This window comes from Mesoplodon bidens, assembly GCF_964165515.1.
Source record: "Mesoplodon bidens genome assembly, chromosome: 20".
Lineage (NCBI taxonomy): Eukaryota > Metazoa > Chordata > Mammalia > Artiodactyla > Ziphiidae > Mesoplodon > Mesoplodon bidens.
The window spans coordinates 2,665,949-2,678,090 of record NC_138181.1 but is presented as its reverse complement, the minus strand read 5'-3'; the positions used below and the strand labels follow the sequence as shown (position 1 = coordinate 2,678,090).

Here is a 12,142-nt window from a genome sequence, read left to right as displayed (position 1 = left end):
TATTTCTCATCAATTTTCCCATTACTGTGCATCTTCTCTTGTCCAAAAATTATGTGGAAAAGACTCTGGCTGTGCTGGAGACATATATACAGAACAAAGTATGAAAATGGAAATCCCCACAGTAACCCTGGAGATGAGGCACAGGTTCTGAGGAAAAGGAACAGTGCTGAGGAAACCCTCAATGATGCCCTCTGCAGGACCTCAATGATGCCCCTTTCTTTTCTCCCGATTTTCTACAGTAAGTTGCAGTTTACTCTTTCTTCATATGTAAGATGTTTCAAATAAATAAAAAACAGGCAAAGAAAGATATAAATGATGAGAACAATATAACCAAGTCTGAGATGATAATATTCATGTCACCAATCCTGCAGGTTAGGAATACAGAGCAAACTAATCATTCAATTCTGATACATATGTTGTAGACTTTCAGAGTTGGATATATAATGATTATCCCACTTTTTCCAATGAAACTCAGGTAATCACCGATGCTAACTAACTGACTGATTCATTCGTTTTTTCAACAGCATACACTGAGATCTTACTTTATGCCAGATATTTAAAGAAGTACATTTATTTTATTTTTAATAGGTTATACATTCAAATTATTAAAAATGAAAATAATACTAAAAGGTGTACACTGTAAAGTTTTATTCCCACAGAGGTTCCCAGCTACAATTTTCCCCATACCACGTATCCTAAAGGCAGAGTGAACATACACCCTGGTTTTCCTGGAACATTTCCAGTTTGTGCTTTTTATCTTGGTTTAATTATTAATAGTACCCCCTTTTTATTCTTGAAAATGTTCTGGTTTAAATAATAAACATGAGAGAAAAAAATCAATAAATTTGAAAACAGAAAATCAATAGAGAGAATCAATGAAACCAAAAGCTTGTTCTTTGAAAAAAATCAATAAAATTGATTAACCTCTAGCCATACTGACCAAGAAAACAGGCAGAAGACAAAAATTGCCAATATTAGGAATGAAAGAGGAACTATCACAACAGATCCTATAGAGAATAAAAGGATAATAAAAGAAGACTGCAAACAACTCTATGCCTATAAATCAACTCACATAAAAGAGACCAATTATTAAAAGACAAAAATTACTTAAACTCACTAAAAAACACTGCAATACCAAGAAAAAAAAGGAAAGAAAAAAGATTAAAAAAACTAGTCCTATAGCTATTAAAGAAACTGAATTTGTAGTTAAAAACCTTTCAACAGAGAAAACTCCAGGCCCAAATGTTCACTGGCAAATTCTAAAAAACACTTAAGGAAGAAATAATATCAATTCTAAATAATCCCTTTCAGAAAATATAAGAAGAGGAAACACTTCTCATGTATTTTATACTGCTAGGATTATCCTAATATCACAACCAAACACATTACAATAAACTGAAAATAAATACCAGTATCCCCCCCACAAACATAGATACAAAAATCCTCAATAAACTATTAGCAATAAGATATGGTACATATATAAATAGAATATTATTCAGCCATAAAAATGAACGAAATAATGCCATTTGCAGCAACGTGCATGGGCCTAAAGATTATCATACTAAGTGAAGTAAGTCAGACAGAGAAAGACAAATATCATATGATATCACTTATATGTGGAATCTGAAAAGATGATACAAATGAACTTATTTACAAAACAGAAACACTCACAGACTTAGAAAACAAACTTATGGTTACCAAAGGGAAAAGGTTGCAGGGAGGGATAAATTAGGAGGTTGGGATTAACATATACACACTACTAAATATAAAATAGATAATCAGGGCTTCCCTGGTGGTGCAGTGGTTGAGAGTCCGCCTGCCGATGCAGGGGATACAGGTTCGTGCCCCAGTTCAGGAAGATCCCACATGCCACAGAGCGGCTGGGCCCGTGAGCCATGGCCGCTGGGCCGGAGCGTCCGAAGCCTGTCCTCCGCAGTGGGAGAGGCCACAACAGTGAGAGGTCCACATACCGCAAAAAAACATAACAAAACAAAAACAAAAAGAAAATAGATAATCAATAAGGACCCACTGTATAGCACAGGGAACTCTACTCAATATTCTGTAATAACCTATATGGGAAAAGAATCTGAAAAAGAATAAATATACGTATATGTATAACTGAATCACTTTGTGTACACCTGAAAGTAACATAACATTGTAAATCAACTATAGTCCAATATAAAATAAAAATTAAAAGAAAAACTATTAGCAAATCAAATCTAGGCATATATAACAAAAATAATACAGAATGACCAAGTTGGGCAAAACCTAGGAATACAAGGTTGGTTCAACTTCTGAAAACACAGTGTAATTCACCACATTACCAGACCAAAGAAGAAACAAAACAAAACAAAACATGATTATCTCAATACCATTTGACAAAATTCAACAACTCTTCATAATAAAAACTCTCAACAAACTAGAAATGGAAGGAAAATTCCTTAACCTGATAAAGGATAACCATAAAAAACCTACAACTAATATCAAACTTAATGGGAACATGGTAAAGATAATCTCCTTTCACCTCTCCTACTCAACACCACAGTGAAAGTCCTATCCAGTGCAACAAGGTGAGAAAAATAAAGTCATTTCAGATTGTAAGGGGGGAAAATACTCTATATACAGATGACAGGATTTTTACATAGAAAATCCCTCCAAATATAGCAAAAACAGTTCCTAAAACTAGTAAGTGAATTTACCAAAGTCACAGGATAAGAGATAAATACAAAAGTCAATTACATTTCTATAAACTAACTTGGATTTAAAAATTTTTAAAACAATATTTACAATAGCACCAAAAAAGAAAACATAGATATAAATCAAACTATGAATAGGATCTATATGCTGAAAACTACAAAATACTGATAAAATAAATCAAAGAAGACTTAAATAAGTAGAGAGATATATCATGTTCGTGGATTGATAGACTCAATAATATTAATCCTAAATTCTCCCCAACTTGATATACAGATTCAGCATATTCTCCATCAAAACCTTAGCAGAATTTTTTGTAGGTATCAACAAGTTGATTTTTAAATTTCTAGGGAAAGGCAAAAGAATTAGAATAGCCAAAATAAAGTTGAAAAAGAAGAACAAAGTTGGAAGACTACGCTTTCTGATTTCAAGAAATACTGTAAACTACACTAACCAAAGAGAGTGTTGCACTAAAAGAAAGGATGGATAATCTTTCCAACAATAGTGCTAGAATAATTGGATGTCCATAACCAAAACCAAAACAACTTATACCTCACACTTAATTTTAAAAAAATAACTGTAGGGCTTCCCTGGTGGCGCAGTGATTGAGAGTCCACCTGCCAATGCGGGGGACGCGGGTTCATGCCCGGGTCCGGGAGGGTCCCACGTGCCGCGGAGCGGCTGGGTGCATGAGCCATGGCCGCTGAGCCTGTGTGTCTGGAGCCTGTGTTCTGCAGCGGGGGAGGCCACAACAGTGAGAGGCCCGCAAACCGCAAAAAAAAAAAAAAAAAAAACAACTCTAGATCATAGACCTAAAAGTAAAACACCAAATGGTACAACTTCCAGAAGAAATCATAGGAAAAAATCTGCATGACCTAGGGTTAGGCAAGGAATTTTTAGGTATGACACCTAAAGAGCAATACATAAAAGAAAAAAAAAAACTGGTAAGTTGGTTCTATCAAAATTAAAAACTTTTGCTCTGCAAAACACCGTTCAGAGAATGAAAAGACAAGCCACAGACTAAGAGAAAATGTTGTCAAATCACATTTTGATAAAGGACTTGTATCTCAAAAAAGTTATCAGAAAAAAACCACACCATTTTTAAAATGGGCAAAAGGTATGAACAGACAAATTATTATAAAAGATACATTCATGTCAAATAAACATATGAAAATATGTTCAACATCATTAGTCACTGAGGAGACGTGAACTAAGCCACAAGATACCACTACACACTTACTAGAATGGCTAAAGAAAAAAAAAATACTGACACTATCAAGTGTGGACAAGGATGAGACGCAACTGGGAATGCCATACATTGTTGATGTATATGCAAGATGGTAGAGCCACTGTGGAAAGCAGTTTGGCAGTGTCTTACAAATTTAAACATATACCTAATATATAATCCAGCAATCCCACTCCTAAGTGTTTAATCCAAGAGATATGAAAACTTTATTTTTACACAAAAACTTCTATGCAAATATTTATAGAAGCTTTATTAACAACCACCTCCCCAAACTGGAAACAACTGAGATGTCCTTCAAACAGTGAATGAATAAGCGAACTGATATATCAATACAGTGGAATGCTAGTCAGCTATATAAATGATTTTTTTTATGGTATGCGGGCCTCTCACTGTTGTGGCCTCTCCCGTTGCGGAGCACAGGCTCCGGACGTGCAGGCTCAGTGGCCATGGCTCACGGGCTTAGCTGCTCTGCGGCATGTGGGATCTTCCCGGACCGGGGCACGAACCCATGTCCCCTGCAACAGCAGGTGGACTCTCAACCACTGCGCCACCAGGGAAGCCCAAAAATGAATTATTGATTCATGCAACAACATGGATAAATCTTAAATGCATTTGCTAAATGAAAGAGGTCAGACCCAAAGGGTATGACTGCATTAACATTGACATTTTGGAAAAGCAAAATGATGGGTATGGAAAACATATCAGTAGTTGTCAGAGGCTGGGAGGTGGGGGGAGGGGTTGACTATTAAGGGGTAGAATGATGGAATTTTGAGGGTGAGGAAACTTCTGTATACAACTGTGGTGGGAGATAGAAAACTCTAATAATTTGCTGAAACTCATTGGACTGTACACCACACATAGTACATTTTACCGTATGGAAATTAGATAAAACCAACCAGGATTTGGACAGAACACAAGCTGGAATGCAGACTGGGACATATGAATCTAACTGTATTACAAGTAAATCAAATAGCCACCCTGAAGCAGGTGGAGAAGAAAGGAGTGACCCAAGTAACTTTGGAAAACGGTGTTTGGACTGGGTGCTATAAGGCTAAAGACAAAAAGATCTGTGCCCAAGCAACATGCTCTAGTTTTAAATGTGTTTCTTATCCGGTATGGATTAGCAATTTTTAAAACTGCTTTATATGTGTACTAGGGTTGAACAAACAAGTAGATGTATTGTGGATAAGGAGAGCCAGGTTTCCCACAGTCACAGAAAGAAGTTAAAAGAAAAGGGCAAAAGTTAGAATAAACTGTGGTGCTGGATTTGAGTGGGAATATCAGTATGAACTCACGTCTTGTTTATATATCCACACATTTACATACATGTAAAACATATATTATATATATATATATATATACAGATAGATACAGAAATATAGATTATATATATATATATATAATATATAATATTATATATCTGGAGCCTGTGCTCCGCAACGGGAGAGACCACAACAGTGAGAGGCCCGCGTACCACAAAAAAACAAAACAAAACAAAAAACAGACTTTTAATATAGTAAATTCTCAGGTGTCCAGAAACCCCTTCTCTAACAGATGAATTAGTTTATTGACGACTTCAGATTCTTTAACTCTGTAATTGCCTGACTTAAGTTCTAATGTGGTTTACCAAATGGTAGACAGAGGAAAATAAATTAAAAACACTAAATTTAATCAATTGGCTCCCTGACTGCTGTTTAATATGGAGAGTCAAGGAGAAGGTGAAAACTCTCATTACACTGAAGTGTGCAGATTATCTACCAGGTGCATACACATATCCCCCATCTTCATCCATAAATCAGAGGTTACTGCAAGAGAAAACTTACGAGTAATTGGCTCTTTGCATTGACGCTCTAAAATACTCTCCCACTTTTTATATTAAAAGCTTTATTTGGCCCCTTCACCTGAATAACGTTTGCGATGCTCGTTTCTCCTTCACCGAATGGCCCTACAGTTTGATGAATATGCCTTACAGCTGTGGTTTGGACATTCTCTCCATCTCACGTGAGTCTCATCTATCAGAATAAGAATTGCCAGATCAATTCAGCCAGCCACTCGTTAAGCAAAGGAGGACTCATCTCGGATCTGACTGCATTCACTTGAGGGCTAAAGTTCTTCTCAGCTGCAACCCCAGAGAGACGAGAAGAATACATTAATTGCCCTGGTGCTGGTAAAAGGTGTTCTGTCCAGCTACCTAAAGCAAAGCCGTGTTGCCTTTTCACTGTAGAAGACTTCCCAGTAAGTGTGGATTCCCAGTCTTACAGCAAAACTCAGAAACGACTGCAGTTTTATTCTTGGTGCTTTCTCTCATTTCACAGCTACTTACAGTCAAACAGAAATACCTACTCACCTGTAGACAAAGCAAGAAATAAATTATGCTGAAGAGACAAAAAACCAGGGAGCAGACATGTGTTTTACTCTCGGTCTGGCCATGATGAATGAGGATGAAGAGGGGCTTGTTTTTTTCTTCAATGAGAATGTTTGAGCTCGGTATTTTTACCATTTTTTATGCTCATTAACAAAATCTTATTTTCCTGTCGTTCATAAGTTACTTCATACTTTCATCCTTCTAAAACTCAAAACATTTTCTTCTCTTGGACTCTGACTGGATGCAGGGTATGTGTCAAATGACCCAAACTCCGCACGCTCACCGGCATGGGACGGGTAATTCCGCAAAGCGGACGCTGCAGGACCTCAGGGACGTGAGTGGGCTGAAACTACCTATCCCGGCGTGCCCCGCTCGCGAGCACAACGAAGATCTGTTGTCATCCGGGTCACGGGGCTGCGTGCTCCGTGCGCGCCCCCGGGTAGCGGCCTGGGTCCCGCCCGGGGCGGAGGGCCCTCCAGGGCCGGGAAAACTGTGATTCCCGGCATGCCCTGCCACGGGTGCGCCTGTGTACGGGAGCTACCGCGCGGGAGAGCGGGTAGGTTTAAGCGCTGTCTTAGTTCCATAGAAACCAGCCCACCTGCTTCAGGACAGAGCCACAGGCGGACAGATGGACTGTGGGGTGAGGCTGCGGGGCCCTGGGAGGTCCGGAGTCCGCGGGGGCGGGTCGGCAGTTCAGATAAGGTCCCAGTCATCTCTCCCTGCCGCCCTCTCCCCTAGCTGGCGGAGTTTACTCTTGCCCTCTGGACCTCAGGACCCTGATTAATGGCGCTTCTGCGCTGGATGCCGATGAAAACCGTTTAGGAGCGAGGTTTGCATTGACCTGGCTCCAGCGGGGGAAGGATAGCCACCAGAGAGGGCCGCGCATAAGCCCCAGTCCGACTTTTCTTTATTTATATGTTAGGTTGGCGTTATAGGTTCCGGGGAAAGCCATTTCGTTAATTTTATGGTTTTGCCACCGGTTATCTTCCCTGGCCCACTCGTTTGAATGCAGGTGTCAGGAATTTACATTCGTTCATTGCTGTTTCCCCAGCTCCTACCAATTAGGCTGGAACAACGTTAAGTTTTTGTTGAACTATACCGCTGTTTGCCACCCACAATGTCCCATGTACTGTCTGGGCTCTGAAGATAGAAAATGATTAAGAATCTGACCTTACTGAGGTGAAGCTCGGGTTAGTCTGGCTTGAATGCTCCACACTGATCTTGGAGCACCCAGGACTGGGTCCTTGAATCTTTTCTGTTCTCTGTTATCCAGTCTCCGTGGCTTTAAAAGCCATGTATATATTGACAACTTCAGAATTTATATCCCTTATTTGGAGTCAGGGGAGAAAGGTTCACCTTTCTCCCCTGACTCCAAATCTACAAGTTCAGTCAGGTATTGGGCATCTTTCGTGTTTTAAATTTAACATTTCCAAAACAGCTCTTGATCTTTCCTCCTGAAACTTGTTCTTCCTAAAGGCTTTCATTATCTCAGTTAATGGCATCCAATGCATCCTTCCAATGCATCCTTTCTCATCTAATCTATCAACCAAACCTATCTTTAAAATATGTCTGGACTCTGACCACTTCTTACTGTTCCATTGCTAGCACCCTGGTCCTAGCCAGTGGCATCTCCCTTGGGTTATCGTAGTAGCTTTACAACTGGTCTTCCTACTTTGCTGTTGTCTTTCTACCATCTCTGCCTGGCTACCATCTAGGCAGGCTGATCCAGTTAAAAGTTAAGGTAGATCACAACACTTCTCCACTCTAAACCCTCCAATAGCTCTGGAAGTAAAGGCAGACCTTTACAATAGCCTTTAAGGCTCTATGTAACCTGTCCTGTTATTACTCTCTGACCTTACCTCCCACTATTCTCTCCTTCACTTTGTGCCTCCCAGTCAGACTGACCTCCTTACTGTTTGTGGACCCATCAGGCCTTCTGACTTGCACTCTCTGTTTACTCTTTCTGGACCTTTCTGTCCCATCCAGATGTCACTCCTGTACCTCCTTCCCAGGTCTTTGCTTAAATGTCATCTCAGTGAGGTTTCCTTTGACCTCTGTATTTAAAATGGAAGCCTGCACCACAGCCTCCCTCCCATCCTCTTTCCTACTTTTTCTCCATTGTACTTATCACCAGTGAACAAACTATATATTTTACTTATTTCTTCAACTGGAATATAAGCTCCAGGAGGGCAGGGAGTTAGTCTCTTTCGATCATTGCTGTATTCCCTGGTGTCAAAACAGTTTCTGGCTCATGGTAGGCATTCAGGAAACGTTTATTGGACATATGAGTGAATGAAGAAAATATTTCTGACCAAATTATTTTCCAGTGATTGTGGTAAACAACACTGAGCTCCTGGCCTGTTACTTTGGAACCAACAGCATATAGTTGTAGCTATTGCCAGATATAAGAATGGAGCCTGTGCTTACAGAAGCAAGTGTTGCCTTTTCAAAGCCACCTGGCTTTTACTAGTATATTACTTATGACATTTGTCTTATTCATGCCATGCTTTCAGTGAGGTAACCTGAGCTCTCTGGAAATACTTTCCCTAAACAGAGACAGCACTGTATTAATTTGATAATGATATATTTCGGAAAGTAATTGTGAATTAACTTTTTAAAAAATAAAAGCTTATATCTTCCTATTTTTATTATCGTTGCTATCAAGCATCAGGGCTTAGGTTCAAGGCTGCATTCAATGATATTTACTCTCTTTCAAAAACAGCAAAGCACAGATATGTTCAAGCTATAGTCTCTTTGCTGGAATATTAGCAATTAGAGCTAAGTTCTCTTCTTTTAAGAAGAGTTATGGCTTCTATCCCCATAAGTTATAGATAGAGTTGAAAGTCTGTAACTTCTTAATAACATATAGAGTTATAAGTTTACTGAGCATGGAAGTCATAGAGTTACGGCCACTGACCTCCAGGTGGCCTGCGGATTGTGTGTGGAGGCATGGTGTTTCTGTTACCCTTGCTTGGACCTGCCGGATGAGGGAGGAGAGGCAGGGGTATGAGCAACTGCAATGAAAATGAGAATCTCTCCTGACTCTAAGCCTCAACTCAACGGATTCACTGGATCCCAAGTTCTTACTTTACTCTTCCTTTAACAGGCTCGCAGGTACTCAGGGACTTCCTGGTGGATATTAAGGCTGTCCTGCTCTCGCTACTGGGTCACCATTGCTTCCATTTTTGTTTCTGAGGGCTCCCCTGACCTTGACATTGTTTTTCTCCCCATGTGGAGAGGGGGTAGGGAAGAATTTTCAACTAACCCTGAGACCTGTTTGTAATAAATCCTCAAAGGGTAGATTGTCTTGTTTCGTTTTTGAATCCACTTCTTTGATGACCTGAACCTCACTGATTGACTAAGAGGATATTTCAAGGACAACACCATGTGTTTCACTCAAAAGCTTTATCCTCTGCCCACCGTCAGTCAGTGCCCCAGGCACCTCGATCTCTCCCTCCTTAGGATGAATTTTCTATAAACCTCCTCTCCCTCAGAGGCTGGGGGCCAAGTTTCTTCTTCCTTTTTGTTTGAGAGTATTTTTTCTCTCCAGAAGCCCGAGACACTGAAGTATAGACCAGGTTCAGGTGGGTGTGAGTGATGATGCCAATCAAGTTCTTGCCTAAACATATATAGACTTACTTTCTATTTTCTGAGAAAATGAAGCCATTTAATTTGTGTTGTTTTCCATCTTGTTTTTATGGCTGAATGCGCATACATACCTTGTAAGGTTATGTAAGCCTTTTATATCTATTTTGGGTACCTTGGGGAAATAACAGCAAAATTATGACATTTCGACAATTACACGAAAAAAGTTTAGGTGGGAATCTGCATCTTATTAAAAATATGTGGGAAACTTGTACTCCATTTTCTGTATTTTTTCCCAAAAAATGAACTTTTATATTTGTGTTAGTATTATGTATCTGACTTCTGACATAAATTAATTAGACAGTCCTTTATATTATAACCAGCTCCCTGGGCCTAACAAGTTGCCACAGAAATTGCCCTCCCCTCCCACCTCCGGCACTGCTTGTCATTTTCTTTACCTCCTCCTTCTTCCTATTTCTCTACCAACTATTATCTGGGACTACTATGTATTCCAGGACTGCTTTTGTTGCAAGCAACAGGAATGTGTGACTAAACAAAAGTTTATATTTCTCACATAAGCAAAATTTGGAGTTTACTAGTTTTATTTCAAAAAGTCAGGTTAATCTGAGCTTCTCTGGCCTTTTCCTTGTTTCTCAGATGCTGGTGATCCCCGACTCTTTGTTTACATTTAACAGTGAGGTACTGCATGGCTGACTTAAAGAGAGCCCTCAGAGCTCCGGGCATCATACAGGGGAAGGAAAGGACAGGTGCCATCATTTCTGTTCTTTTTATCAGAAAAAAAAGTCTTCCCAGAAGCTTCTTGCAAACTTCTGCCTAAAGTCTCACTGGCCAGGATATGTGACATGGATGTTCCAGCTGTAAGGGAGGGTGGAGACATGAACTTTTCAACTTCTTTTGGAGGTAGGACAAAGGAGCCAACTGCCTGTCACAAACCCCATTAAACACCCTTTCCATACTTTTTGTCCCAACCCCAGGCCTGGTTTATTTCTATGTTGGCAGTAGCCAGACAGCAGGTGACAGAAAATGGAATGGAGGGTAAACCCATCTGGTGTTTCTTCACTGTTACCTCTCTATTTTCTTCCCACCCCACACTATTGGTGGTTCCCCCAACCCTAGCCCTGTTTTCATGGCAGTAAAACCAGCCCTAAGGTTTGTCTTCGAGGCTCTTCTTTCTGTTACCTGAGGCACACTAACCTGGCCCATGTGGTAACCTGAGCAGGAAACTCCAAACCTGGCTTTTTTCAGAAATGTAGATGAACCTTGCTTCACATCTTTGTGTATCCAGAGACTCTATTAATATCTGTGTCTACTTTTGTCATTCCCTTCAAGAATGACTGGAAAGCATGAAAAGCAGTTAATAGAAGAGAACTTCTTTACCCCCTGTCCTTAAGCTGATTGTTAACAGAAAATCTAAAGAATTCAAAAAGGTTGTGTGTGTCGGAAATGCATTCTGTTTTATAGAGGAGCACAAAGGAGAGAAATCTTGGTCAGGAGCATAAAATAAGAATAAAAAGAAAATTTGTACCCTTTGACCTACATCATTCCATTTCCCCTATCTTCCAGCCCCTGACAACCACCATTCTATTCTCTGTTTCTATGAAATCAGATTTTTTTGTTTGTTTGGTTTTTAGAGTCCATATATAAGTGATAACCACACACTGCTTTTTCTCTGTCCAGCTTATTTCACTTAGCATAATGCCCTCCAGATTCATCCTGCAAATGGCAGGATTTCCTCTCATGTGTCTGAATAACATTCTATATATATATATATATATATATATATATATATATATATATATATACCACATCTTTATCTGTTCATCCACTGAAGGACGTTTAGGTTGTTTCCATCTCTTGGCTATTGTGAATAATGGTGCAGTGGACATGGATATGCAGATATCTCAAGATATTGATTTTAGTTCCTTCAGATATATACCCAGGAGTGGGGTTGCTGGATCATATGGTAGTTCAAGTTTTAATTTTTTGAGGAACCTCCATACTGTTTTCCATTATGGCTGTACCAGTTTACATTCCCACCAACAGTACATAAGGTTCCCTTTCCTCCACATCCTTGCCAACGTTTGTTATCTGTCTTTTTAAAACTAGCCATTCTAACAGGTGTGAGCTACTATCTTGTGATTTCGATTTGCATTTCCCTGATGACTGGTGATGTTGAGCATCGTTTCATGTACCTGTTGGCCACCTGTATATTTTCTTTAGAAAAATGTCTA

The 12,142-nt window shown here is 39.6% G+C and overlaps 1 pseudogene across 1 annotated transcript in view; it reads left to right on the top strand.

Moving 5' to 3' along the window:
- The first annotated feature begins 6,809 nt into the window (after positions 1-6,809).
- Positions 6,810-12,142, top strand: part of LOC308608107 (coiled-coil domain-containing protein 150-like) — a 68,148-nt pseudogene continuing 62,815 nt past the window's right edge. The window contains exon 1 of the transcript in view: positions 6,810-6,945. The product of the transcript in view is annotated as a coiled-coil domain-containing protein 150-like (transcript). The remainder of the gene's footprint in view (positions 6,946-12,142) is intronic.